Raw genomic sequence first — 19110 nt, forward strand, 5'->3', positions numbered from 1 at the left:
TGTAAAACATGTAAAAATGTTATATATATATATATATATATATATATATATTTACAAATTGCCACTATATCCAGAATATATAACATTTAACATGAATTCTATATTTTACCTGTAATAACTTTGGTCAATATATACAAACAATTCAACAACATAATGCAATTGCATTGGTGTCACACAAACACCAATAATAAATAATCAACACAACACTGTTAAATTTCAGGTTGCGAGGTCACCATCCCCGCTGACGTAGCTTCTCTCTAATTACTGTTTGCGTTTCTCTGTCACCGCTGAAGCACTTTGCCGTCTAATCACCGTTCGGCTCATTTGAAGCTCCTCAGCGTCTCCTTGTTGTGTCTCTGTTTGCTCCGTCTCCCTCTTCTGCTGTTCTAATGTCTTTCTGCATGAGCACTGAAGCTTTAAGTTCCGCTAATTGATGGCCATTAACTTTGACCACCGTCCTTTTTGTGTCTCTGTGTCTGTGTGGACAGGACAATCTGTCCTGATAAGCAGATGTGGTTGAGATAACATCCCGTCCCGTCCACCGGCTGATGGCATAACCTTTGACCTTTAGGTCAGGATGGATTGACTTTGTAAACAGTCCATCATTAGGGGGAACATGTCATCGTTCAAAATGTGCCTACACCCCATCCCACATCCTCTGGCTACATCTGTGATTTCTATTTGTCTTCATATGTGTCGAGTTTAGCCTGAGTAAATGCACGGCTGACCTTTCTGAACCTGATGGCCCTTCAGTCACCCCTCCTGAAAACATTTCTCCTTCGGTTCCTCAATATATAGTCATAGAGAGATATCCTAGCGGTAGATTCAGATCAGATAAGTTAGCAATGGCTTGGACAAGGAAATGTGTGTATTTTTGACTGTGTGAAATGTTTTTGCGTCTCCTGATTCTGATTTAAAACCTGTTAACCCGCACCTGGACGCCTATGCACTGAACTCTCTTTGTTTGCATGTGTCAATGTTTATGAATAGATCAAATGAAATGGAACAAAATTAATCTTGACAAACTATAAATCATTATAAAGATCTAAGCCTCAAGCATCGACGACAGATCGCTGTTTTTCAATGGAAAGCTTTTAAGGAATGTATTTGCTAAATTTGTGTAAGCAGTACACATCGAAACATGAAGAATCAAAACGCAGCACATACCAGATTCGTGGTAAATCGCAAGTCTTGAACACATCCACAGCTGTAAATCCTGGTTTAGTTAGAAAGGTAATGGTCCTCTGAACGACATCTCATAGCACACTTTTAGTCCAACGAAGCAATATCATTGTAATATGGATGATAGTTCCTTTGTTTACATTTCATTTCTTTAGGGACAGTATTGTTTGTGTCCGTTACGGGGTAACTCACGCTCAGAAAACTGCGTCTTGGTATTAAAAAACAGCATGATTTTGTAGCATAGAGTGTCACTATCAGGATGAGATGATCCACAAAAAAAAAGTCAAAGATAGGCGGAGGATTGTTTATTTGAATTAATCTTTATTATAAATATATTTTAGTAACATTTTTCACATATGTGTGAGTGTGTTTTATGGTGAATGTGGCTGTATCTGCAAGATTAACATCTGTTTGAGCGCAAATCAGGATGCTTTTACTGTGTAATCACAGCTATCAATGTGAATGCCGTCTATATGAATAGAGTGATTATTGACTTTATGCCGCATTTGTATGATTACCATCTCTATAACTGATTATTTACTATATGAGCAGAAATCAGTGTAGATGCTGTATTTCTAGCAATTTCAGGGTGTACTGTAATTTGCATACATAATTATTATTTTTTTTTTTTTTTCTTATTTATTTTTATTACTCAAATAATTTTTATTGTATTTTTATAGTGCTCAAATAAATCACTTATATGATGTCTCAGATTCTGTGTATTGTTTTATAATTGAGAAACTATGCTGTGGTATGTTTAATGACTAAAATAGTTTGTAGAACCCTTCAGTACAGTTGGAAAATGTGTTTTATATTTGGGGGGGGGGGGGTGGCGGGGGGATGGACTAGACATAGTCTCAGAAAAATGGTTGCATGAATCTAATTTTTCATGGTATCCTCTTCAGATTTGAAATAGAAAACTCATGAGACATGACTTTCAACCAATTACTTTTCTAGATTGCTCTAGGACTGATTTCATGTATTTTTATATCAAATAAAATACAATATATATATATATATATATATATATATATATATATATATATATATATATATATATATATATATATATATATAATTTTTTTTTTTTTTTTTTCAAGGGACTTCAGTGTCTGTAACTTTTTATGTTTTTGAGTATTATCAACTCTGGATGATGAAAAGTAAAGCACCAAAGGTCCTCTTTCCAAAAATCATGTGTGTAGTAAGGAACTGTTTAAATGTTAAGTTTGGTAGGGCACTTACCAAACAGAGAGTCCCATAATGGGGGGTGCTGGCAGGATGTTTTATGTATTATGTGAGGTTATGAAATTACAGAGAGAGGCGCCGTTAATGTGACTGTCAACACTTCAGGCCAGCGTATGTCTGTGTGAGACACATAGTAAGTGTGTTCCAGTACTTTTGTCCTTTCTAGAGAGATTTTGTTTGTGTGTCGTATTACAAGACAGGCCAGTCTCTGTCATCAGTCCGTCAGTGAAATGACTGCTGGTGAAACAGTAGAATAAGTGTATCGTGCTGTCGTATAAGTCTGTCAGCATGAGTGAGGTAACGCTAACTCCCCTCTCTTAGGTTCAAAAGAATTTCAAGTTCATCTTGCACTGTCAAAACATGATGACCTATAAAACACAGAGTTGTTGTTTGAAAAATGTCCTGAGCTCGCCCCACAGGGGCAGACTTTGTGAACATGCAAACACACACACATACACACACATACACACACACAAGAAAGTTGACTTGTCTTTGTACTTCATCTAAATGTTTCACTGGCCCGGGTTCAGATTGTTTAGTGTGCTTGTTTCCAGTAAATCTATTGATTGAAAGGCCTCAAGATCAATCACTTCGCAGATCCCAGCGGTTTATTCATCTGAAGTGAGTCACGATTGATGTGAAGTATCTGTGCCATTATTTGTACTGATGATGAAGTTATTGTTCATTGTACTCCCTCTTGACTGTTTATTAAAAAAAAAAAAATGAAATCACTGGGGCCTGTTTTTTAAGGTCTAATGTATAAAGTTATGTTTATTTTTTACAGTTCATCAGTGCACATTATTCTAAAGAAATTGTTTATTATTGTTTATTTTTATTATTATTATTATTATTATTATTATTCTGGAGGACAAAAGTCCTACCCTCAATTATTTGACATTTAACATTCTTTTTTCACTCTGATGTCATATCATATGTTCCAAATACCCACATGTTTTTGAATTCATATATATATATATATATATATATATATATATATATATATATATATATATATATATATATATATATATATATATAACGTATGTGTATGTGTGCACGTGCTCTGAGAGAGGTCGGGCCCCTGAGGCTCCAGGGTTCTTTATGTGCAGACACCATGCTGCAGATCCGTCTATAGCACTCCACTGTGCCATCTCACTCAGCACAGACGTTATTGCAAGGATTACCCAGCATGACATGGCAGGCTGTCTGTGATCAACTAGTCCTTCAAACACACACACACACACACACACACACACAATATAGCCCCATCCACTGGTCAAACTAATTCATCTTTCCTTGTCTTTTATTGTTTTGGTAGCTGTAGCATGAAATGAGAATCATGCAAATATGTGAGTGAAGCAGCTTTATTATATTGGCCCCCCAAAAACTATTTGGACTTTTCTACCACCCTTAAAAACAGGTGAATGTCACAACCACGACATGTTCATGAGTACTTTTTGAACGGTAGATCTACTGTTTCATAGTTTATAATCTAACAAACGTCTCTAATACAATGACATTTAGATCTTTTTGAGTGTGACCGATAACTTCAAATACTCTGTGTAATAAATATTAACACGGCATTTCACTATAGGCTTTACAATAACTTTGGGCATAAACTATAGATTTAATTCATGTTTTATATAGCCTTTTTCATATGAACCATAAAACGACTCCAGCTCAGAAGCAGGAGAGAGATGTTTATGATGCTTCTCTCTCTCTCTCTCTCTCTCTCTCTCTGTCTCTGTCTCTGCCCACACACACACACACACACACTTTTACTGTCGGTTTGTTTATATATTTTTATTTTACTGGCGACCTTGATTTTCAGACTCTCGGCAGATAGCAGCATCGCACAGGGACTCATTGGTGCTATCCAGTAATACCTAAAGACAGTGACACCAATCTTATTTAGAGCTAAATAATCTCAAAAACACATTGAAACGGTTATTGCACGATAAATAGTCACTGTCCTCTGCTTTTCTGTAATCGCTATCACAAATGAAGAGGAAGTGTGTAGATGCTAAATGAGCCACACAAAACTGAGTGAGGTTGAGGGAGATTTCTAGTCTTTTGAGTTCTCTTTGGATGATTTAATGAGTTTACTATAGTGCCGTTAGAGTAAATTATATCTTTCTAATGTTTTATGTGTTTCATTAAGTTTGCAGTCTACAGTGCTAGGCATAATCAGGCTTAATCAGGTTCTAAAATAATAAGTACTTGTTATTAAAGTGTATTACATTTTGAAAAGGTAATAATCAGATTACAGTTACATATTTATAGATTACATGATTACATATTTTTCACACAATGGCAGTAAATCATTCCTAACCGTTTGTTAGCAATTTACCCAGCTCTGGCTGTCAACATATGGAGGCTACCAGGAGGGGGCGACCTGCTGTTTATGGGACAAAATTGCCTCTTCTAGGTCACTAATATGACTGAAGCCTTTATCTTATGTGAGTGTGCTATTCTGCTCTTCTGTAAGTGTCAAAAATGGCTTGGTCTGTTGTTCCCTGGTTCATGGCTAGCGTCTTTGATGATTCTATGTTTCATGTGAGCTGTTGCAGATCCGTAGGGTTAGTCGGAGAGGTGTCTCATTAGCATGGCCTGCACCTCTGTAAGGTCCACAAATCAAAAGAGCATAGGGAATCTATCCAAGCATGCAAAAAAATGTAATTTGATCCAGTTACCCAGTCATTCAGGAGCATAAATTAGAAACACATGTTGATGGTTTAAATGTAGATCTTGAAAAAAAAAAATGCACCTTCATTATATCCATTGTGACTTTGGTTATTGGAATTTTTTTTTTTACAAAATATGATTTCATCTAACAGGTGTTAGAAGTAGCTGACAGGTCCAGTGTTGGAAGTGCCATTAAGTTAAATATGATCCATTTACAACTGAAGCTCATCGCTGAGTTGGCTTCATTAGCAACAGCTCATCTATTGTATATAATGTATTAATAAATCTCTCATTGGACATTTTAGTTTTTCTTCTGATTGAGATCTCATTAAAGAATGTAACTTTATTTAGTACGCTGTCATTTCTTCCCTCTGAAAGGTGCGGCAGATGTTGAAAGCATCTGGTAATTGTAAGCATTTGTAGCGGGAAACATCTACAGACAAAGAGGCTTGTTATTTAGATTAATATTTATACGTAAATGCATCTTTCAAAGCACAAAAATGCCTTCTCTAATATATACTCCAGTATTAATGTAAACCACACAGCATACACTGTACAATACATTTTCTTTATTAGCATAATAGCATCTTGTTTTCAGGAAAAAGATCTAAACATATTTTCAAGATATGTGTAAAATAGGACTTTTTAACCATTAAATTAAACTGTTTTTTTAACGTACTGTAAATGCTAAAATACGTCTTATTTAATATATATAGGCTCTGAAAACAAGTACTTTTATCTTGTTTTAAGGATATTTATATAGTTTTACTGGAAAATGAATAAGTCATAACTGTGTTGACATGCTGGGACATGATGCTTATGCTAGTCCAGCCTGCATCATTTCCTGACAGTATATTCAGCATAAAATGATTGTGAAAAGCCACAGCTGAGTATTTGCATGGTCAGAAAATCTAGATATTTGAGTCACCGTTCACCACGTGTGGACCGCTGACGGATATCTGGATCCCATCGAGATCTGCTCTCAGCCCCGCTGTCGAGTGTTTAAGTGACTTAATACTTCGGAGTCCTGTTTGATTTCATTAGAGTTGGCAATGAGGGTTTTATATCATACATAATGGAAGGCAGTGAACGAGAAACAGACAGTGGGGAAGATAAGAAAGTGCTCTAATTGTGGTGTGCCTTACTTGGGATGGAACGAGGAATCGATCAGGAAGGAGAAGTAAGAGAGGAGGAAAAATCATGAGATGGAAAAGGAGAGGAAGAGGTGGAGAGGTGCGGGCTCGTTACAGGAGGAATGATGTATTGATCGCGCCTGACAGGCTGGCACAGGACGCATCGACCGTTTGCATGAGCGCGTGTGATTTTGGTTTTGTTGACAAATACTGCATGTGGACAGTTGTTCTTATGTATGCTTTTCTTTACAAAATGTCAAAATAATTAGAAATTGATTGAGAATATAGTGTTGGAAAAGCAGCCAGTAAGTCTCCATAATATATCACTGTTGCTCCAGAGAAGAATCACCATCCTGATTGGATCGGTCGCTGGAATCATTATGACTATTACTCACACTTTAACAGGAAGTGAGAAAGAGATAAATGGAGACAGAGTGAGAGAGCTAATGCATAAAGAGTGCAGTTCAACTGGAAGTTTGGCAGGCCGTATGCTCACCTGTGAATGTTCCTCAACTGACTGGCTTTATAGGCAGGAACGGCACACTTCAGAAGCACAAAAGTGCACGTAGGAGGAACTAACTGAGAGTTATGATCTGTTAAGACCACTTCACTGTCTTTTCTTTCCAAACACACAAACGCTCGCACACATGTGGCTCCCCAGCTAATTGATTGCCTCTGTTAATTGAAGGCAGGCCTGAGTGGATTCTGCTAATGGAGGGTGAATCGTCTTGGCCTGACAATAAATTGCAGAGCTAGTGCTGAGTGATCTGGTAGAAGAGTGTGCGCTCGTCTGGAATATTTCATTTCAGCAGGGATAAAAATTTCTGAAATACTCTTTCTGCTCCTATAATCCCAAATATGAGATTGATGGAGAGGTGTCCATATAAATGAGGATTGTGAATGCATGCGGATATATTCCATTACGGAAGCTGTGGAATCTGGCTGAAAAACTCCCGCTCTGTAATCCGGATCGATGTCTGTCTCTCTCTCGTGTCCGGCACCGCGGCATTTATCCGAGGTAATTGCCGGCATTAATCACACCCGTATTTACAAAACGTTCTCAGCCATGAACTGATTATGGTAATCTCTGTGCTTTTGAACCCCCCACCCCCTCCCAAAAAAGCAGCCTTCTAACACGGAATCTTTTGGATGACTTGAGCGACATCAATCGGAATTGGAATTCAAAGCCGGAATTAGTGGGAGTAATGGTTTGTTGTTTAGCGGGACGGGTTAAAACTGAACATCCTAGGCAAACAACGACACTTCTGGGAGCGTATTGATGTAAAACATGTCACAATTACCTGCCTCCGTGGCCACCCCTGCTGAGAATACTAACAGGGATGCTGTCAGGAAGCCATCACAACAGGGTCACGGGTTTCTGGGACTCCTTTTCATCTCCTTCACTCATTTCCCCCACCAGCTCGAGAATGTCACCGCCGTCCTTTCTGAGACCGGACACGTTTTTCCCCATGAATTATTCAGCGGAAGATCCAGGGGCTTGTCTGGGTCAGCGGCTATCAAAGGAGCCTCGGCTCTGAAAACCGTAAGGCCTCTGTTTTGCCTCTGTTCTGTCTAAATCGAGCCTGAATAATAAAAGCCATCTTTGAAGATTGATTAAACTTGCTTCATCGCTTCATTGACGCTCAACTGTTATGAAATTTCTTCTGCCGTTTTTTTTTTTTTTTTTTTGATCAGGGAGCCCACACTGAGGCAGGGCCATGTAAAAGAGTCACGGGTGGGTTGAGGCAATCTCCAAATTTAACGAAAGCCCCATTCCTTCACCCTTCAGTTTTCCAAGATGGATTTTTTGCTGGTGGTTCCGCTTCTACTGTAGTCAAATGGTTGTTATGAAAAATCAAACTTCATACCCCCTTTTTCTCTGAGTGCAGTCATTCAAGACATTAGACAGGCTTGCAAATGCACGAAAATTGTTTTGGGAAATGGCATGGCAGGAAAAATGACTTTTCCGCAAACATAATGGATCTCAAATTCCACCCTTCACTGCAACTCAGTGTTCAGTTCCCCCCTCAGGGAACAGAGACTAGCTATCAGATTTGAAGTCATGTATTTTTTTAGTTATGTATTTATTTGTTGTTTTGTTTAGCGTGTTTTTGTTTCTGATGGGACATTTTAAACCCGCTGCATTGGAATTGAAACTCTTGCACTGAATAGTTTTTAATTTAATGAAACGGACCAAAAAAGTGTGTGTATAACAAGTATGCAGAAAATGTTTCATGTTCTTTCATGTTTCCATCAGGAACCGAGACATTTGAAGTGGAAGCAATGCAAGGCTGCTTTCCCACAGTCTCAGGATGCATCCGATTGAAGCATTCGAAATTCTGCTGACTTCGACCAAACCTAATAAAAAGCCATTTTGTCAATATGATTAAGCGCTTTGGAGTTTCTCTGCCAATCTTTTCCCAGATTTCAGCTCTTGCTGATGAATCTGCCGTGGTGAGAGGTCCACTTAGCTGTAGAAAGGACATGCTCAGAAATGAGAAGTCAGAGGTGGAGCAGTGGCTGTTTTTATCTGTGTCGCTCTGTCTGCAGACACACTGGGTTCTCGCTCTGGTGTCCTATATTGAGTGTTATCTGGATATCTGCAAGTAGCAGATAACACACTGACACTAATTGGGTTTTACAGCAGCCCGCAGTCAAGTAATGGAGATTCATTACACTAGGGAACCAGAGGCCCAGCTGCCCACCTCTCACGCACAATTCCTCACAATTCCTTAGTGTTAATGTGTGTTTGTGTCTTTTGTCTCTTATTTAACTTTCCCACTGCGCTGCTCAAACTCTTAAGTCTTCAGAAAGTCCCGAGAAGGCAAGCCAGTCATGTGGTTGTTTCTTTGCGTTCTCCTAAAATGATTTTAATCTAAGATGGCCCTGCTGGACTTCAACCCAGTGCCCTGCTTTCTGATGTTGAAACAGACAATTTAAAATGTCATTACATCATGCTGGCCTTATAGTGACCTGGAAGCAATCAGATACTCTGGGTCACACTCATATATTCAATATGTTATAAGCCTTGGCTATCTCATATCTTTGTCAGTATAGTGTCCGTTTTCATATATTCATATTTAAGAATTTGTACCCATATATATATATATATATATATATATATATATATATATATATATATATATATATATATATATATATATATATACATTACATATAATTTCATATATCAATGTAGATACTTTTAATATGTTATAAGTAATTTATATGTTATAATTTGTGTATATTACAAATAATTATTAATATGTTTAAGATTAATATTGTAGATAATGTTTGATATTATATAATTATTATTTAACATATGTATGATATATAATTTTATGTAATATTTAGTTTTAATTTATTATTTTATAAAGTACCAAAATTCTAAAAGCTAAATTATGTTAGACGATTTTGATATATTTTATAACATAAATGTCTAAAACAGAAAGTAACTTTTTAGTTAGTTTTGTTGTTTTTAAATATTTTGTTATATTATTGTAACAAGTTATTTATTTATTTTTTTAAGTGACATTTAATTACAAAGTATGTGTTATAGATTTACGGAAAATGGAAACATTTCAAATTGCGATTGTGAACTTTTCATATGAACCGCAGAAAGACACTTAGATGTTTCTCAGCCCGTCTCCGTCTTCTTATCAGTGGACGCTCGATCTGTCAGCCACGGTCATGGAGGTCATTAGCGCTGGAAGAGAATGAGATGATGATGAAAAGTAATGATGCTCAATAACAGGCCGTCATCAGCAGATAACCAAAGATTACTCTGTCTGTCTCGCTGTGGCTGCGGTAAGCACTACAGCTCAAGTTTTGTCGTTTATTCTCCTCTCTTCACAGAGATATTTACTGTCCAAGCAGGAAACATGCACACGTCGTCAGTTTTCACACTGGAGCGGTAGTCTGGCGTTATTGAATTATTTCTAACAGTGAGTAGATTAGTAATGATGTGGTGTATTTTTCAGTGGCTAATGTTAATAGTGTTCTATAATTTAGGTCACAAACTAAATTGGGTCTGCCATTTAATTCAAATGTGGAATCTGTGAACGAGGGAAAGCCGTGTGAAGTCACAAGTGCTCTGGTACAAGACTCAGCAGGAAGTTCTCACTGGGCTGGAGTTGAAAATGTGCCGATCTGGTAGAATTGCTCAGATTGTTGTCCTTCTCCAGCTACAATAATAACAACATAATATGGCATGTATAATAAGCATTATATCTGAAGGTCATAGAATTAAGTCTCAGATTGTACTAAATGACAAAGTCTGGTTCGCAATTTAGCTTGAACTACCGCTTTAGGGGCCGTTCACATATCGCATCTTTTGCACGCTTAAATTCGTTATTTCCAATGTAGGTGCACGGTATGCACGCTCATAATGGAAGCGACACGGCCGTGATGCACACGCAGTGCGACGCGCCCGTTTTTTCCAGGCACGTCCGCACCGCATCGAGTTAAAAACATTTTAACTTTTTAGAGAGCCCCAAGCGCACCGTGGGTCATGTGACAAGGTGACAAGGTCCTTTCCCGTAACAATGTTGAAAGCTCAGCTAAGATGAAGGAACAGCTGATCATAGTTGTATATGGATTGCCATTTTGAAATAAATTTAGTAGCAGAGCTACTGCAAGTGATTTTTAGAGCTGAAAATGCATCTTCATGGAGAGAGCACTGGTTGCTTAGCAAAGGCAGACGCCTCAGGGGCGCAACTGCCTGAGCGCTTTGGAAAGAAGGAGAAAGCACCTATTTTTTTCCACCTATTTTTAGGCGCGATATGTGAACCGCCCCTTAGACAGTCTGACTGAAATATAACGTGACCAAACACTATTTATATGTATTTTATTTTTTAATTTGTACGTGCTGTTCAAAATAGATTTTTTGGAAAATAATTAAAATAATGTTTAAATCGACTCTGATTTGATTATACAGAAGACAATATAATATAAAACATGTATGGACTGTTTAATCTGAAAGTTTTGTTTGTTTGATTGATTTAAGATAAGATTTAAGACTCAACCTCATAATGATAGAATGAACACCATTTTTGGGTCAACTATCACTTTAAGAATGTAAATAGTTTCCATCAGGTACCAATGCCTGCTTTGTAGTGGAGCCTTTTCCAGAGACAGACGCTTGCAAGTTTGTGGAGAGCACCCTGCTGCATTTGCATGACAATATAAGAAGATGTACCGCCAGGCACACACATTTCGGCACCGCAGGGGGGCCGTTTCACAGCTCAACTCTGAATCAGACCATTCTGTCAGATCTGACTGATGGTTCTCTCTCTAAACCATGTTTTGGAACAAGATCCGCTGCTGTATACAAAGAGCAGCAGTGCTCTGAAAGCGACAGAAGATCCGCTCCCACTGCACTGCAGCAGCCAGCCAATTACAGCCAGACAAACTCAATTACTTCCCACCGCCTGTGATGCAATTAACAGCAAGAGAATCATGCAAACGACTCAGTGTGGCGTGGAAAGGGTCGTGTGTGTCTTTGTCTCATCATGCATGTGTGTCTCTACTTTATTGAGCAGTTCAGACCCAAGCTAATTGTACAGGATGCAGGCCAAATCTCTTAAAGGATTGTGAGAAACCTTTGCAGACAGAAAGAAACATCTGTTAAGGAGGCACCAGATGTGTTTTGATGTGCAGGTGTGCGATGTACAAGGATGTGCGGGTTTATATAAGCTGTTCTGACAATAAGACTTCAGTCTTTTGTTGGATGCGATGCAAAACAAGAGATAGAGCTCTGCCACTGGTGCTGGAATAATGTCCTTCTGTTTTCCATCTCAACTCGCTGTGTTTGTGTGTGTGTGTGTTTGATGAGCTGTGGCTAATGTTGAAAAGATGCTGAGTTTGCAAACGTACCAATGAATTTATTTCAAGTGTTTAGCTGTAAAGGGTTAGCAGCCCACTGTCTGTTTTCTTTCTCTCTTTTGGTTTGGTTCATTTAAGCTGAAGGTCCATTAATTTTGTCCTCCGATGCAACACACAAACACAGCTTAACCACAAATGACTGCAGAAGGATGCTCAGAATGTTCACATATCGCATTTCCCAGTGTCTCACACACCAGTGTCTTTACAATCTATGCATGGCACAGACTGCTGTAAAGGTCATCAGCATATCTAGTGTAATTTTAATTCTTTCTCTCCTGTTAAGATCCATAAAACCATCAATAAATCATTTTTAACGTCAGTGTGTGAGCTGAGAGCTGACTTAGATTTAACACCAGACCCCTGTCAGTGTCTCTCTCTCTCTCTCTCTCTCTCTCTCCCACACACACACACACACACACACACACACACTCACACACACATTCATAAAGAGTGACTCGCCAATGCAAAGGTTATTTGGTAGCACTTTATTTTAAGGTGTCTTTGTTACACATATGTACTTACTGTTATAATAACAGTTAATTATATTACCTAAGCCAAACCCTTATCCTAACCCTAACCATATAGTAAGTACATGTAGTTAATTAATATTACTCAGTACTTATATGTATAATTACACTGTATCAAGGACACCTTAAAATAAAGAGTAACCGGCTATTTTATTAATATGAATATGAATGTAGCAGTCGTTAAGGAAAAAGAGGATGGATGGATGGATGGATGGATGGATAGATGAATAGATAGATGAATAGATGTCTTTATGAATGAATAGATATCCTGATTTTGCATCTTTGTTTTGTCAGACAAAACCCAAAGTGGATATGTGATGTCATTTTGTGTTGTCATAAGCGAGCACACACACACACACACCTACACTCACTCAGAGGCTCAGCGCTGGTTCATTAATGCAGCATCTCCAGTAGAGAGTTTAATTAAACGAGGGACACAGTTGTTATGAGACTCCTTTTCACAAACCACCATCTAGTTCAATTAACTGCAGCAAAGCATTAAAGCAGAAGACTGCAATCAGGGCAAACAACTCAGATCCACTTTCAGCCTCATTGTGTCTGTGTGTATGGGTGTGTGTGCTGCGCTCAAGTGAAACTGTTAGCCTGAGTGATGTTCTATTGAATGGGAGCAGTAGGCCTCTTCACAGAGCTCCACCGTGGGCCTCACGTTACATTTCTAAGGTCAGCCTACAATGTAAAATCCTGAAGCATCTGTTTCTTAAAAGAATAGTTCACCCAAAAATAAAAATCACTTCAAAATATACAGTTTGTTTCTTCATTAGAACAAATTTGGAAAAATCACTGATGGCTCCTCTGCAGTGAATGGGTGCCGTCAGAATGAAAGTCCAAACAGCTGATGAAAACATTACAATAATGCATTATGGATTAGGGACTCATATTTTGGCTGGAAGTAATGGTTTAAAGTTGAAACAGCTTATGGATCGATTGGTTTCTTACAAACTCACAGCTTTTCACTTCACAAGACATGAATTGATGGACTGGAGTGGTGTGGATTAATTGTGGAATATTGTGATGCTTTTCTTAGACTCTCATTCGGACGGCACCCATTCACTGCAGAGGATCCACTGGTTAGCAAGTGATGTAATGCCAAAATTCTTCAACTCTGTTCATATGAAGAAACAAACTTTACTTATCTTCTTGTAACTGTTCCTTTAGGAATGGAGAAAAGCTTTCAAAGGGAGAGAGAGATTGATTTCAGCCCATTTCCAGTCTAAACCCCCCTCAGCTAAGACCATGCAGGCAGAGGGAAAATCCAAAAGGCAGCCATGCTAAAATTACCTCTGACCCACAATGAAATATATATATATAGAGAGAGAGAGAGAGAGAGGGCGGGGGAGAGTATAAATTGACCACAGCTCTGATTCTACGAAAGTGTTCCCCAAGGACATTTCTCGTGACGTTTCCTCATCTTGAGGAACTAATTAAAGAGCAGGAGAAAAGACGCAGCAGAGGGAGATCTCAGGAAAGCCATCTCCTCAGTCACATAAAAATAGACCAAACGAAAAGTTCAGCACCTTCATCAAGAGATTGAGATCTTTGATATCTGTGGAATAGGAGCAGCCTTCATTTTATTCATCTTTCTCTCTTTCTCACTCACTCTCTGCTTTGGACGTTTGTGCGAATCCGAAGCATGTAGAGATGAGCTTCGGAGGAGGGAGAAGGATTGGCTTTTGATCAGGCGTTTGCTGTAGCAGGATTCTCACTGTGCTGTAGAGGCTTCAAGACTCAAGAGTTGTTCATTACAGTGGATCAGGCTCTCCGTACGGCTGCTGGAACTTTCTTAGGAACACGTGGGTGGCTTTTGAAGTGCCTGACGATCTGTGATGTGTGTGTGTGTGTGTGTGTCTGGATCACACTGTTCCCTGCTGGAAAACCAGTTTAGTCCAGTTTAAGCTTCCATGTTGGCCAGGCTGGTTTATGGTGATTAGTGCTGGTCCATAAGTCTGATGCTCACCAGTAAAGCATGTCATTTTTTGTGATAATATCCTCTTGACCCCTTATTTTTTTTATTTTCCTCCGACTCTCAGAATTGTATGATTTAGTTTGCTCTGTAGAACACAAATCTAGTGAAATGACGACGCTGTTCTTTTTCACATTTTTAATGAGAAGCTTTCCATTTCAATTCAAGCTTCTGCATGGCATCAGAAGACTTTTTAGTTTATTTTATTTTTATTACTGATGGATGGATGGATGAATTGATGGATGCATGGATGAAGGATGGATTGATGGAAACATGGATGGATAAGTGCATGGATGAACAGATAGACTGATGGACGATGACAGACAGATGGATGAATGGAAGATTGATGGATAGAGATGGACGGATGGACGGAAGATGGATGGGTGGGTGGGTGGGCGGATGGATGGATGGATGGATGGATGGATGGATGGATGGATGGATAGATAGATAGATAGATAGATAGATAGATAGATAGATAGATAGATAGATAGATAGATAGATAGATAGATAGATAGATAGATAGATAGATTGATTGATTGATTGATTGATTGATTGATTGATTTTTTGGAAGAAAATCCAAAAGTCATGTTTGCTTAATTATCAAGTCACAGTAAAAATTAGCCACCTAATGTCTGTGTATTATGCAAATGAACGCTGTTTTCAGTCACAATTAAGTGATTAGAAAGCATCATTCTCTCTTTTTTATCCCGTTCTCTCGTCATTCCTCTCTTCTTCTCCCCATCTTCCTCATTTTGTCTTTGCTTTTCAGCAATATCACAGTAATGAAGCTATTACTTGAAGTGCATTTTAATGAGTTTTTAGCTAACATTTTAATGAGCTATACATTACCATAAAACTCGGGATTAGGCTAAATTGAATTTGGGAAGTGCACGTAGAGGACAGAGCAACGAGCAGAGAGGTTCATTAAGAGTTAATTATATTGTTTGTGATGAGCTTGTGTTCTGGAGCCAGGGGTCCAGTCGGAGGCGTTAGCATGGGGCGGAAGTCATTAGCGGCTTGGCTAGCGGCAGTCTTGTTAGGCTAACGGTGGAAGTGCTGCTTTAGAAACTGAGAGGTGTTCTGTTGCCAGTCCATACACCTTCGTTTGACCTTCTGTTTTTGTCAAATTAAGCTGATTATACTGTAATTGCTTCATTGTAGCCCTCATTTTTTAGCTGTTTTGCGCACTGAAGCTAATGCGATTTAAATTGATTCCAAACACAATAAAAGTATCCTAAAAGTTACTTTTACTTTCTGTATATGTTATGAGTGACATTGACATTTCACAAATAATACTGCAGCTTTCAAGCTTCAAAAGGTGCACAAAAGACTATAGAAGTGGTTCTTATTTTCCTAAAGAAAGAAAGTCAAACAGGTTTGCAGTGACAGTAGGTTTGCGTAAACAATGACTGAACCATCATATTTAGGTGAACTATCCCTTTAAGAACACAAAACCTGACACAGAGACTCCCTTTTCGTCCCTGCTTACATAAAAAACATGTTTGTGCATGAATGGACAGTTAAAATGTGCTGTGACAGAGATTCTCAGTAGATTCGTACTAAAGAGAATAACGTGTGAGTGGCTGTGGGATAGAGGCAGCAGTGTTTGTGCAGCTGTTAATGCTAGTATGCTAGTATTTATAGCATTTAGGGAGGAGGGGGTGAAGATGATGATGTTGATGAAGACAAGAAGTGTGTGTGTGTGTGTGTGTGTGTGTGTGTGTGTGTGTGTGTGTGTGCGTGCGTGTGTCTGGACACCTTTATTTGCAGTGTGTGGGCGTGTAGATGGGTTTTTTTTAGGGGTCACTGGGGCTTGAGCTCATAACAGGAAAACTTTCTTCCCCACAATGGACTGGGACACATCGCATTACTCTTGTCTGTAACTCTCTCACACACACACACACACACACGTGAACAGAGCCAGGGGCAGCGCGGAGGGAAAAAGAAGTGCTATTTCTCTAAAAGTGAAATATTTACACTCTTTCATGCGAGAGCCACATCAGACACAGCATCAACTGTAGTGAACACTTTAGAGAGGCACTCAAATGAAACGCTATCACTGCTTATAACATGCTGGGAAGACCCTCGTTCTGTCCACAATCATTTTCTGCACCCCTCTCTCTCTCTCTCTCTCTCTCTCTCTGGATCAGTGTTGTTGTTATAAAGTGCAGTAGGAGTGTGATATTGCTCAAGGCCAGTTCAGTGCTGTAATCCCACTGCGTTCTGACCTTCGCTGGCTCTGATGAAGATACAAGCTACCAGCACTGCAGTGCATGATGGGTAAAAACTAACTGATTTATATGCCCACATTACCATATTATCCATTCCGTAGGTTTGGAATTATATTTTATTCAATGTAATTATTTACAACTTAAAATTTAGTTATAAATTATAAGATTGTTATAAATGATTAGTAAATTATATAATGAGGTAAACTGTAAAAAAAAAAAAAAAAAACTTTAAAAGATTATAGATTTCTAAGATTAGTTATTATATAAATAATATTAGTTCTAATATTATTTAGATTTATTTTAAAGAGATCATTTATAAAATAATATATAATTAAAAGTAAGATGGATGGATGAATGAATGATATATAGTAGTTTAAAGTAGCACTACTTCACATAGTTGTATTACATATTTTTAGACTGTAGTACAATCTTAGATCACGCTTACAATCTTGTTACATGGACATTCTGTTTTTAAGATGTTTAAGGTGCCAAACATAGCAGAAAAAAAAATAATAATAATAATAAACTGAAGAATATCAGGCCCTTTAATTGCCTTTGGCACTGACTATATCGGACAACTCCAAACACACTTACAGTAAGTACAAAGTAGCATCTGTCCTTTTTTTAATGATCCTCTTGGCTTCCTTCCATTGCATAATCTCCTGTTACACTTTTCCACCGCAAACCCTTAACTTTGCACCAAAAGATTTGAAATCTAGCCAAAAAAAACTGCAAGGTTGCCAGTGTAGCCCAAAAACACCCTCTCCACCTCTACCAGCCGTCCTCCAGGAGGAAGAGAAGGAGGGTGGCAGAGGAGTATTCGGCAGATAAGTCTCTCCTTTAGCCTCCAGCCTGACAGACAGATGCTGCTCTCGCTAGTATGCGGAGGAGGGAGACGAACAATACATAAATATTAATCAGATAGAAGATCGAGAGGCTCATCGCACCCAGAGAGAAAGAGAGAGAGAGATGTAAGAGAGCTGAAAGTCGAGGCTTTTGTAAGGATGAAAATGTAATTATGCGTATTGAATGTCTGTGTGTGGCCTAAGGCCAGAAAAAGTCAGGAAGTTAAGAAATGTAAAATTTCACACATACACAGCAATTTGTCTTTTTTTTACAGCATTATTGAACAAATCACTAATTTTAATTGTTAAACTTCAGCATATAAGTTGCCCTTGAGGGATGTAGAGATGTGCTATTGCTTTTTTTTTAAGTGATTGAAAAAAGCCACAGACTTGTGAGCTAACGTATATCTGAGAGATCAGAAGAATATCATAGAGACTTGTTAGTGTGCCCTTTTGAGCAACAACCTAGCAACCATTTAGAATGCCCTAGCAACTGCAATGCAAAATGTTAGCAACTGCTTTAAACATTTTAGCAGCTCCATGACATGTCTAATGCAGGGATGACTGAAGTTTGAACAACTTTAAACATGATTTATCCAATCAGATTTTTAAATCAGAGTGCTCTCTTTCACAATTATTATTAAATAAGTCATTATCTGATTCATAAATCTTAACTAAGACAAGTCGAGAGCATTTTTCTCTATTATTGCATGATCATTTGACAGATTTATCATTTGGTCCCTCACAGGACAGCACTAGAGTATAATTACCCGACTTATTAATAAAGCATTGTTGATGAATGTGAAGATGTCTGCAGATGTGTTTATTAATTTATTGCATTTATTCATTGCTGATAATTGGGTGACCTCATGTATGTTTTTGCTGTCACGTTAATTGCTACATTAGTCATGGCCAGAGGCATAGGTTGTGGTGAAAGAGTGTGCATGGGTGATTAGTTGGCACAGATTTACCAGCCCACCCACCGACTGTGTGTGTGTGTGTGTGTGTGTGCGTGTGTGTGTGTGTGTGTGTGTGTGTGTGTGTGTGTGTGTGTGTGTGTGTGTGTGTGTGTGTGTGTGTGTGTGTTCGCATACGTTCATCTGCTGCATGCATATGAGTGACACAGAGCTGGAGGGCACAATATCTCTGCCGTCTCTTTGTTTGTTCTTCTGCCTTGATAGGGAACCCCATTAAGTTAAATTAAGGTTCCCTTGTAGTCACCCCATCAAATAAAACTCATACATCCCCTTCTGAAGGATGCCTTCACCCACTTTTACTGCGTCTGTCATTCCCGTGACCTTAACAGAACTTTCAGACAGGTGTCTCTCTGCACCCCTGTTGAATGGGAGCTAACATCTGAACACTGCTGGAGTGTGTTAGCATTTCAGAGGACTTAAT

The sequence above is a fragment of the Carassius auratus genome, chromosome 40 (genome assembly GCF_003368295.1).
Source record: "Carassius auratus strain Wakin chromosome 40, ASM336829v1, whole genome shotgun sequence".
NCBI lineage: Eukaryota > Metazoa > Chordata > Actinopteri > Cypriniformes > Cyprinidae > Carassius > Carassius auratus.